The following is an 11,962-nucleotide window of genomic DNA, read 5'->3' as shown; positions in this document are numbered from 1 at the left end:
ACAACGAAAGTCTTAGATATAATGTTTTATAGTATGGTTTAGGGTTAGGCTACAACGCTCAAAAATGTATAAGTGTCATCAGTAAACAAATCATATCTTCTGTGGATCGTTAAATGCAACTTTCATCAATCTTTGATTTAATTGAAGAAGTTTGTACCACTCTTTGTTCTCGTTGTACAAGTTTGAATAACGTTTGATTTTGTTAAACGAAATTCACAACGCTTTACGATTCCTCTGAGGAACATTCCGTTGTTATTCTTTGCAAATAATTAGTTTCCGTTTTTGTTTTCGTTGTGAGAGTTGCATCACTTTTATCACATCAATCTTTATTTTTCTGTTGTTGGTCGTTGTAGAAATTTGCATGATTCTTTATTTTCGTTGCAAAAAAACAACAACAACAAAAACATCTATCGCTCTTTTTCTGATCGTTGCAGAAATATTTCACTTCTCTTTCTTTTTCGTTCAATGTTACATATTATTCCAGCATATTTTAAACTCCGTCTTCTTGTTCAGACACGTTTCATATTTCTTTGATTTTTCGTTCAATGTTGCAACAGCTCCAACAGCGTGTTTTAACAGGTGATATTCCATGAACACTAAGATCAGTGTCAAAAGCCGTCCCACGTGCCCCAGTCAACAATAAGCAGCACAAGTCACGTGTACAAAAGTTGCTTCCGTGATATATCCTTTCAACTATGAAACGGGTATTCATGCTACTCCAGACGAAGCGCCTATGGATATCATTGTGATCGGACTGTTGTAACGGCCATTACGAAATTGTCGCCCTGGTAAATTAGAGGACTATGGAAAGCATGCAAAGATCGGTGGTATGCTTTTGACATGACAGTCTTATGACAGAGTCCTTTGAAATGGAAACTACATTTAGAGCTATGGTCAAGATATAATGTCATCAGATACAACATGATCGGACGAGGCGACATGAACTCTAACGACGTAATAAGATCAAAATTATTTTAAAATAACGTACTGAACGTCTGTAAACTCAATCAGTTACTGCCACAGAATGATTTGAGTTGTTGGACGAAACATCACGAAATTATATCAAAGTCGAACTTATATTATTCGTCAGAAATGTTTTGTAATTCTGAAAGTTTGATCAATATGAGTTAAAATATAAGTAATATCCTTATTACTTAGAATAAGATAGATACAAATTACTATGTTTAGTTTTAAGCTACAACGTTGTGTGGATTACTCACGTCTAATAATGAGCCGGGTGTGACCTAGTGGTTAGCATGCCGGAATATGATTTAAAGGGCCCATGCTTTAAATCCTGTTGCTTCAACAGAAAACTTGCGATTTTTTGGTGTGTTATAAAAGTGAAGGTCAAATCCCACTATTTGATTAGATTAACCGAATAGTTGGCGGTTGGCGTTGTTGTCTCTCTTCCCTCTATTTTATCAGTTTAGAATTCGGAACGACTATCACAGATAATTCTTACGTATCTTTGCGGAAAAACTATAAACAAATTGACTCGTTATCAAAATGGTGGATATAATCTTTTTATATGGTAGATGGCGCTTTTGTCTGTTGCTCCTTTGCAAAGAATAAAAATATGTAGTTTTAAACTTTCTCATTAGTTAATTTAATATTAAATTATTATTTTTCACTTGTTCATTATTCTTTGGAGTTAAGATGTATTTCAGAGCTGAAGTTGAAGAGTGAAAAATATTTGTACCTGGTAACATCATGCGTTATTTTATTAAATAATAACATAAATGGAGATTCAAACTCATCCTACTCGATTTACGAGTAGCTATAAGACTTCAAAAAGTCCCTTCTGTTAAGTATATTTGAATAATATTTTAAAGATTTTGAAATGGAAGAAAACTGTAAGAAATTTCTCGCTCGAATCGATTGGCGACCACTGCTTACGAGATTATAACTAAACATTTTGTACTGCAAGTGCTAAGCCTTCCGCCCAAAAGAACAGCATTAAAAGTTAAGAGAAAACGTGGAAATGCAGAATTATTTTCCTATAACAGTATTTTCTCCCTTCAAACAAAAAATAACAAGTTTGTATAATATTCGAGAAAATCGTTTTGGAGTTAGCTATTTTGTTGAATGCTAGAGTTAAGCCTAATTTTCGCAACTTTATTAACTACTTTGAAATAGCTTACGCTGCAAAACGCGTTTTCAATATTTGACAACTTTAACTTCTTTTGAAAAAAACATTTTTTTTTCGCTTTAATCGTTCTTATAAAACTAAATTGTATCTGTGAAACACACATTTACGACTTCCGTTAGTTAAATAAAGATTTACTAAAATGTTTCTAAATGTTATTTATTACTTTAATATTTACAAATTAAATAAAATAAATTCCGATATATTGTATTATGTTCTGATAGTTTTTCAAATATTAATTAAATCCAAAATAGTTACAAAAAGTACATACACACTAAAGAAACAAGCCTAAACCTCTAAAAATATAATTTAAATTCAAAAATAAAGCCCCCCCCCCCAGTAACACAGCGGTATGTCTGCGGACTTACAACGCTAGAATCTTGATTTCGATACCCGTGGTGGGCAGAGCACAGATAGCCCATCGTGTAGCTTTGTGCTTAACTTAAAACAAACAAACAAAACAAAAAGTAAAACGTAAAACTGTATCATGTATTACACTACGGGTGATACTGACAACTTCTGAAGACTTGTTATGGCCTGGTGGTTAAGGCTCTCAACTCACAATCTGCGGGTCGCAACTTCGAACCCCACCAAATTTCAGCCGTGGGGGTGTTACAATATGACTGTCAATTCCATTTTCGTTGGTAAAGAGTAGTCCAAGAGTTGGCGGTGGGTACTGCTGACCAGCTGCCTTATCTCTAGTCTATCACTGCTAAATTGGGGGACAGCTAGCGCAGCTAGCCCTCGAAAAATAAACAAAGTAACCCTTCGAAATGTAGATAGGTTGAGTGACCTCTGACCTCATTACTTTACAAAGTGGATAAGTTTCATTTTTCACTTACTGCTGATTGGCTTTAAAAGATGCTCACTGGTGACGTACAACGATTAGGTGGTGCATTTTTAGAGAGCAAATAACGGTAGGCAGTTGAAAAGGTTATAAACAATCACCTTATTTATTGCTTGTTTGTTTTTGAATTTCGCACAAAGCTACACGAGGGCTATCTGCGCTAACCGTCCCTAATTTAGCAGTGTAAGACTAGAGGGAAGGCAGCTAGTCATCACCACCCACCGCCAACTCTTGGGGCTACTCTTTTACCACGAATAGTAGGATTGACCGTCACATTATAACGCCCCCAAGGCTGAAAGGGCTAGCATGTTTGGTGGGACGGGGATTCGAACCCGCGATCCTCAGATTCCGAGTCAAGCGCCCTAACCACCTGGCCATGCCGGGCCTATTATTTATTGCACCTCAGAAATTATTTTTTTATCCGCTTAAATTATTTAATGAAAACAGATTTCGGCAAAACCAGATACAGCTCTAAGTTCACAATTATGGTTTGTGACCAAATAAAATAATAATAATTAAACTTACGATAATAAACCACACTTAACTTTAGTTTGTTACTCGTTATTAATTTTTATAGCTATTCTTGAATTATGAGAAACATAAACTAAAAGTTATAATTTCTTCTTTTCAGTTGAGTCTTCAAATATTTTATTCATTTATAACATTCATTAAAATACTTTATACAAAGAACGAGGTCACGGAAAATGATGCTGAATGAAAGTAATGAATTATTCATTTCTTAGTTTTCAAACAGCATGGTTAACAGTTTATTAGGGCGCTAGAAATACGGTAATTTCTTGTTTTGAGAGAACTTACACTACAGGTATTTAATAATTCAAAGGCTAAGCCTATTTCTTTTTTGTCTTTTTACATATATTTTCGCTTTAATGGGTGGACTTATATGTGGTAAGAGTTGTTACATAAGATCCGATGTTCATACTGTAACATAATTAAATTAATCAACGTCGATATGTACTTTCAGAACAACTTTTAAAAGTTGTTGATTTTTTTAGTCTGACATTACCAATACTTGAAGTGGTATCTTTCATTATCAGACGTAGTAAGGTAAAATTTAATAATTCTAAATTAAAGGATTTTTAAAAAAAAAGAGATTTAAGCCAAACAATTCTATTGGACACTCCACTAACATAAAATGTAAATCGAATAATTCTATTGGACATTGTACCATCATAAATATAGATCAAAGAATTTTATTGGACACTTTGCCATCATGAATATTGATCAAAGAATTTTATTGGACACTTTGCCGTCATGAATATAGATCAAAGAATTTTATTGGACACTTTGCCATCATGAATATAGATCAAAGAATTTTATTGGACACCTTGCCATCATGAATATAGATCAAAGAATTTTATTGGACACTTTGCCATCATGAATATTGATCAAAGAATTTTATTGGACACTTTGCCATCATGAATATGGATCAAAGAATATTGGACACTTTGCCGTCATGAATGTAAATCAAAGGTTGTTATTAAGTGAGATTTACAAATGAATTGTCGGATATTTAAATGCGCTCTTGTGAAAATTTTTTTTGCTTTTTTTCATACAAAGAGCTTCACAATGAATTCTCTCTGTGCTATGTACATCGCACAGATAAAACACCGAATCTTTGCTTCATAAGCCCACTATTGTATTAGAATAATACAAGAGCTGGCGATAGGTGTTATTAATTAGTTGTCTGACCTCTAGTGTACCAGTTCATAATAGGGATAGCTAGCTCAGATAGTTAGCCCTATCGTATATTCAAAACGTGAGGTGGTTTAGAACAGGTCAGAGTTCACTCTTACAAGAACCTTTCTTCACTTTTTTAAAGACTTCTGAACTGTGGGCTACACATACACACGCATGTGTATCACTATTTCTAGTTCTTTATTTCAGCGTCTCGAACACAACTACACAAAGGATATCCACGTATCCTCGTCCCTAATTTTGAATCGATAGGCTAGATGGAAGGCCTATCAACACGTAGTCAACACCGTCAACTCTTGGGATGCTCTTGGCTACTTAAAAAAGTGAGATTTGACTTTCATTCTTATAATACACCTACGACTCCAGAAACCGGAAGACGTTCTTACGGAAACGATCTACGAACCATTTATCATCGGATTCACAATCCGAGCATGTTAAAACCCCCTAGGCCTTACTACCTGTATACACACCGTGTATAGTATGTACATAATAAGTAATTTTAAAACCAGTACTTGTTTCGGTAAACCCGCTGTTAACGGTGTTCAACCCAATAATACCTCAAATGAAACACCCGTAACCTTGGTGTAAACGAGGCAGCTCGAGGTGGCGAATCGGACGTTTGTGCGTGACTCCTTTTTGTTGTTTTTTTTCATCCTACTAAAAGGCAGTTGGATATTCTTCATTTATTTCTCTCGTTGTTCTTTTTCCGTAGGAAGTCGAGGAACCGTTTTCTTGTTTCTTTTTTTTCTTTGGTGTTTTCCAATACTTTGGGCTCGAGTCCAAATAATCTCATGTTCAAGTCACATTAATTCGTTAGTTTGACATATTGAAATAATTGGTTTTCGTCTATGTTCCAGGAGATTTGTCCTATAAGATGCCTTCTAGTGTTAAAATTAATAACCAATCAACTAACTTTTCAGTGTTTCTGAGACCAAAACGAAACAAATTTATTGACTTAATTTTGTAATTAATATCTTCATTTTAGGTATCGTTTGGTTCAGTTATTTACTTAAGCTATGAACTGTTGTTGGCTCTATTTGCAGCTCAGGAAGACCTAATGTTATCAACAGTTTTAGGCGCTAATAATTTTTTTTTCTTGTCATTTTTAATTTTTAAGGTGGCGCTGACAGTTGTAGCAAGTAAATCTAGGTCCGGAAGTAGCATTTTCTTTCAAATATTGAGATTTAAAAAATTGTTTTTTTTGTTGGCAAACACAAAGCTACACAAAGAGCTATCTGTGCTCTGCCCACCACGAGCATTGAAACCCGATTTGTAGAGCTAATAGTTCAAAAATTAACCGCTGGGGGTGTTTGTTTGTAATTAAGCACAAAGCTACACAAGGAGCTATCTGTGCTCTGCCAACCACGAGTATCGAAACCCGATTTGTAGAGTTAATAGTTCAAAAATTAACCGCTGGGGTGTTTGTTTGTAATTAAGCACAAAGCTACAGAAAGAGCTATCTGTGATCTGCCCACCACGAATATCGAAACTCGATATGTAGAGTTATTAGTTCAAAAATTAACCGCTGGGGAGGTGTTTGTTTGTAATTAAGCACAAAGCTACAGAAAGAGCTATCTGTGATCTGCCCACCACGAATATCGAAACTCGATATGTAGAGTTATTAGTTCAAAAATTAACCGCTGGGGAGGTGTTTGTTTGTAGTTAAGCACAAAGCTACACAAAGAGCTATCTGTGCTCTGTCCACTACGGGGATCGAAACCCGGTTTCTAGCGTTGTAAGTCCGCAGACATACCGCTGTGCCACTGGGGGGGCATGGGGGAGGTGAGAGTTAATAGAACATTTAGTTTTTCACTAAGTTTAAGTTGCAAAATATAATCAAAAATGTAACATAAAATATAAACTTACTTTTCTCACAACCTCATAGAGCATTTCTTGATTTTCATTTGCAACTGATAAACTTTCGGGGCTAAAATAAAAATCACTGAAATCTACAGACTTCATGGCTTTAATTAGATTTTATAACCATTTTTACTGTTGACTGAATGACTCACTCCTCGATAATTCAAATGAATTAAACTTCCGTCATAAGTTAAAGAACAGGACTAATAATAATTAGAAAATCGCTACCACGTTTTTACATTATACTTTAGGATTACTAATGAGAACCTATTGCGGTCAGTTTATTGCTATATTTATCTATCTATATATATATATACACACATATATATTTATATATATATAGAGAGAGACAAGTTTAGCGCTAGACGATCCAAGTTTGAACACGATATTTACCCAAGAAGCCTCATCAAAAATGCTAAGTTCTTATTACGTGTCTGAAATTAACTAGAGACACTTTTCTAGCTTCTACCTACAAAGACGTCTCATGAAATATGTTATCTAAGTCAATATTACGTGTCAGAAGTTATCTCGAGACACGTTTATAGGTTACATCTACTAAGACGTCTCATTGAACTTGTTATCTAAATCCTTATTACGTGTCAGGAGTTACCTCGAGACATATTTTAAAGTTATATCTATAAAAATGTGTCTTGAAACTTGCTATCTAAGTCATTATTACGTGTCAGAAATTATCTTGAGACACAAATATATATATATAAATTCTACCTACAACAATTTTGGAGTGGTCAGGCCATTGCTACATTGCCATTTCTAGGGGGTCTGAGGGCATGCTCCTCGGAAATTATTGAAAATTTAATATTATGAGATTAAATCTTGTGTCATTTTAACTACAAATACAGTACACACACACAACGTAAAGTATTGAATTAAAAGAAGCGAATTTTAATACATAAGTTGTAGCTATACATGCCAGGAAAAAGTTGTCAGGTCATGGCCTGACTGGCCTTACCGCTTCCTACGACTCTGTACAAAGACGTCTCATTGAACAGGCAATATAAGTCATTATTACGTGTCAGGAGTTTTCTCGAGACATGTTTACGAGGTCTCTGTAAATAACGATCATCTGTTTGTTTGTTCCGAATTTCGCGCAAGGCTAAATAAGGGCTACCTGCGCCCATTATTTTGCCTTTATTCTGAAATGATAGACTACAGGGAAGGTAACTAATCAACAGCACCCACCACCGACTCTTCGGGTACTCTTCTGTAATCAAACAGTTGGATTTAAACGTCACACTTTAGAGTACACATTACCCCCAAGTGTTAAGTATACTTTTGTAGCAACGGGTTGAGAACCATTAATTCCCCGAATCATAGTCAAACTACTAGACTATGCTCAGCTCCATACACCTGGAGAAAATAGTTAAAATTAGTCTAAACCTAATAGTATATATATATTCCAACCATGCTTCCTGCTCAAGATTACTTTGCATTAGCGCCACCTCGTAGCAAGGATAGTTTCAAAACTATCAGATATGTAGTTTCAACAATGAAAGCACGTGCTTCTTTCGATCCAACAGATTAAGATCCATCCCACACAGAGAACATAGTCATCTTTTCTTTATTCAAAACCTCGTGCAACACTCGAGCACGGCTCGTGAAAGAATCGATGACTAATTCTCGTGATTCACGCGCTTTGTTCCTACATCAGCTACAGTCCGCGATTGAATAAAACCAGCAGTTTTCGTCCCACCCTGTGCGCGTATCCCCCATAAAATTACGTCATTCTTCTCCCGCAACGTTTCATTCACCCCCCTCCCCTGAAAGTGACATAGCTGGGTTTCTACTATTTTTGATGTACATCTGATACAAGGATTGTGAATTTTATTTATTTTTCGCTTACCAACAGTCCCCCGATGTGTATTACAGGACGTTCCCTGTTAGATAACTCGTTTGCGTGACACCAAGTAAGCTAACACCACATACACAAAAACACAACAAAGATGTTTCATTCATCATCTTATCTTCATTTTAGAACTGGTGGATGAGGTTATTTTAATTAACTTATCCATGCGCCCGTTTATCGTTTAATATTATTTATTAAATAAACAATTTTGTATATTACAGCGGTACACTGTAACAAAAGATTCGAGGTCAAAAATATTTGATGAATAAATAAAAGGAATCTTAACAACTCACTAGTCAAACTGTTGTATTGGTTGAAGGAAGTCCTAGCAACTCACTAGACAAACTGTTGTATTTGTTAAAGGAAGTCCTAGCAACTCACTAGTCAACTGTTGTATTTGTTAAAGGAAGTCCTAGCAACTCACTAGTCAACTGTTGTATTTGTTAAAGGAAGTCCTAGCAACTCACTAGTCAACTGTTGTATTGGTTGAAGGAAGTCCTAGCAACGCACTAGTCAAATTATTAAATAATTCGATGACTCCAGCCATTATTAAATAAGTTGAATAAGTAAAACACATCTAACAGATCATTAGTCAATGTATATTTGTTAAATATTGTTGTTTGATATTTAAAGAACAACAATGTATATTTGTTAAATATTGTTGTTTGATATTTAAAGAGCAACAATGTATATTTGTTAAATATTGTTGTTTGATATTTAAAGAACAACAATGTATATTTGTTTTCTTCAAGAATCAGTTTTGATTTTTAATTACTTATTCACGGTGATATTTGTCTATAAAACAACTAAACACACTAGCTTAAAGAAAGGTACTGTGTAATTTTCAAATACTGTTCTTTATTTCAGTTTTGTTTTTTTTAATTTCGCATGTTTTAAATCGCTTTAACCAAGTATTTGTTGGTCTTTTGATGCGTGTGAATTTATTTGGATGTTTGATTTTACCCTGATTGGCAGTAAGAGCATCATATTTAACTTAAGCAGGCTTAAAGAGAGACAAATGGCAAAAGAGCGTGCAAGAATAGACACAGCGAAATACGATCTACAAAAACCAGCGTTAATGCTTAACATCTCCTGTTGTTAATGTTCTCGCCTCCTGTTAAATTACTGCCAATACTTCACGAGTGAATTAGGGACAAATGGCAGCAGAGTTTTTATGTCGCTAATATTTTTATCTTTAATAATCACCTGATTGTTCTGATTACTTAAAAAAAAATCAGGTCACATAACAAAATTTTGGATTGCGTTTAAGAAAAATTGAAGTTAACAAACTTAAAAGGAATTGGCGATATACGCTCAGAAGATAAACTTGCCACGAATATATTACCGTGAATTCTAAGCCTAACAATAAGAAAACTGAAACCAAACAAACGAATGAAATCAACTGCACACTTGCCATCTACGATTCTGTCACAAGAAGCTGACTGCCTTGATTGATGTACGGACGTTAAAAAAAAACGTACCTTCTTTTCACTTCGAAGACTAAGGACACATTAAAGTCTTCTTCACGAAGAAAATTTGCGACAACCTTTTATCCAAAACCTACTATATGTATCGTTAAATGTAAATCTAAGGAGGGTAATTAGGATGATCAATTTTTTTCCCCCCATCTGCTGTAGAAACTAATAATGTGCCCTCGAGGTGACACAGCAACCCATATAACACCAAGAACTTCATAGAAAGTCATCAGGATTACAAGGGGGGAAAAAGAAGGAAAAAAAAAAGAGGAACTTAAATTACTTTAAGAAAGCTGTTTCCATATCCAGCCAAAACCATTATAGATTCATTACCGTGTTAATTAACCGCGCTGCTTCATAATGCTTATTCATTATTAAAATGATTTGTTTTATCTGTGTAATGGGAGCAAGTCTTATTTCTAAAGTATTTCCAAACTTTGTTTAAAACTTTAATTGAGCTAAGTGGCATTCTTAATAATAATAATAATAAAAAAAAGACGACGATTCTCAGTTTCAGTTTGTTTAAATGTTGCTAAGTAAGATGATAATTACTCAATGTTCCCTAGTGGAACAGCGGTGAGTCTACAAACGCTAAAATCCGGGGTTCGATTCCCCCGTGGTGGATACAGCAGATAGCCCAATGCGGCTTTGCTCTAAAATAAATAAATTAAAAACGATCATTAGTCAATATTTCAAAATAGTTTTTATTATCGTCGTAATTCAGTTTTAGAGGGCCTAAAATTAATATAAGATTTTTTTTTTTTATAAACATCAGGTTATTTCTGAACAGGACGAATTTTATAGATAATAATTATTATTTATTTTATAAAACAGTTGCATCAATCTTTAGACACTGTATACGACAATGGGCTATATGCTCTTTGTCCACCACAAATACATCCAATTTTAGCGCTATAAGCCCCCAAGTTTACCGCTTAATCATGGGTTTCTCTTTATTGATGTTCGTTTGTTATCACTATTGTACATCACAAGAGACTGGATGCAAGCGGACGAAACGCGTGTTTGACGATGCGGCAAGAATCTCGCGCAGAGCACGTGTTCGGAAAGATTGTAATTGAATGTATCAAATGATTTACCGACAAGATTAAATAAAAGTTTTACCAGCTGTTTCTTGGCTATTAATTTATAGGTGAAATTTCTTGGTGTGCAGTTTCTCTTTTACATAATATCTTAAATTGAAAAATAATATTAGACAGAACAAAACAGGTCTGTTCGTTTCATTTAGATAAATACCTACCGCAAAAATATCACCAATAATTCAATATGGAAGTAGTGGCACAGCGGTATAGTCACTGATAGTCAAATGTGTAGCTTTGTGCTTAAACTACAAACAAACAAATGTAATTCACGATTGAACACATTAATTGGAAGAAAATGACCATTTTTACTGTGTTTTACAAAAATAAAACTTTTTGAACCAATTAAAACTGAATAAAACCAAATGAGCTTACTTGATTGGTTGAACACCGGATAAAATATACCAATGCTAACTCAAGTAATTCAGCGCATGCTCTATTGGTTGAACACAGGATAAATCCCAGACTGTATAATGAATAAAATGTTGGAAAACCACGTATATTACCACTTGAATGTTGTTTTACCTTTTTAGATAAGTGGTGATATTTTATAAAAAGGTTTTGTTTCGAAATTAAAAATTCTATGAACTTATGAGTAAAATTAAAGAAAAATGTGTAAAAATATGTCAATGACAATACATCTGCAATATTTAGTGCCGACGAGGTCTTTCGTACGATACCAGGATTCATCAGTCCGGTTAGGATACGAAAGATACAGAGTTTTTACTGAATGTTCATATCAAAACACACCTCGTACTGAGTTATTCACTTGATTCATCTACTGATCAAAAAACTTCAATTTATAACAAATCAGACAAGGAGATCAAAGAAATAAGACAGTTTTTAGGTCATTACTACAATAATAATTACCTTTAACCATGTGATTATAATGGTAAGTAAGCTGATAATAATTACCTTTAACCATGTGATTATAATGATAAGTAAGCTGATAATAAT

The 11,962-nt window shown here is 34.4% G+C and overlaps 1 protein-coding gene across 1 annotated transcript in view; it reads right to left on the bottom strand.

Annotated features, from left to right (window-relative positions):
- LOC111085815 overlaps window positions 1–11,962 on the bottom strand; it is a 29,766-nt gene that overhangs the window by 5,241 nt on the left and 12,563 nt on the right. The window lies entirely within an intron of this gene.

Source organism: Limulus polyphemus, unplaced genomic scaffold, assembly GCF_000517525.1.
Source record: "Limulus polyphemus unplaced genomic scaffold, Limulus_polyphemus-2.1.2 Scaffold636, whole genome shotgun sequence".
In the NCBI taxonomy this organism is placed as follows: Eukaryota; Metazoa; Arthropoda; class Merostomata; order Xiphosura; family Limulidae; genus Limulus; species Limulus polyphemus.
Note: the sequence above shows the minus strand (reverse complement) of the source record. Positions and strands in the feature narration are given on the sequence as shown.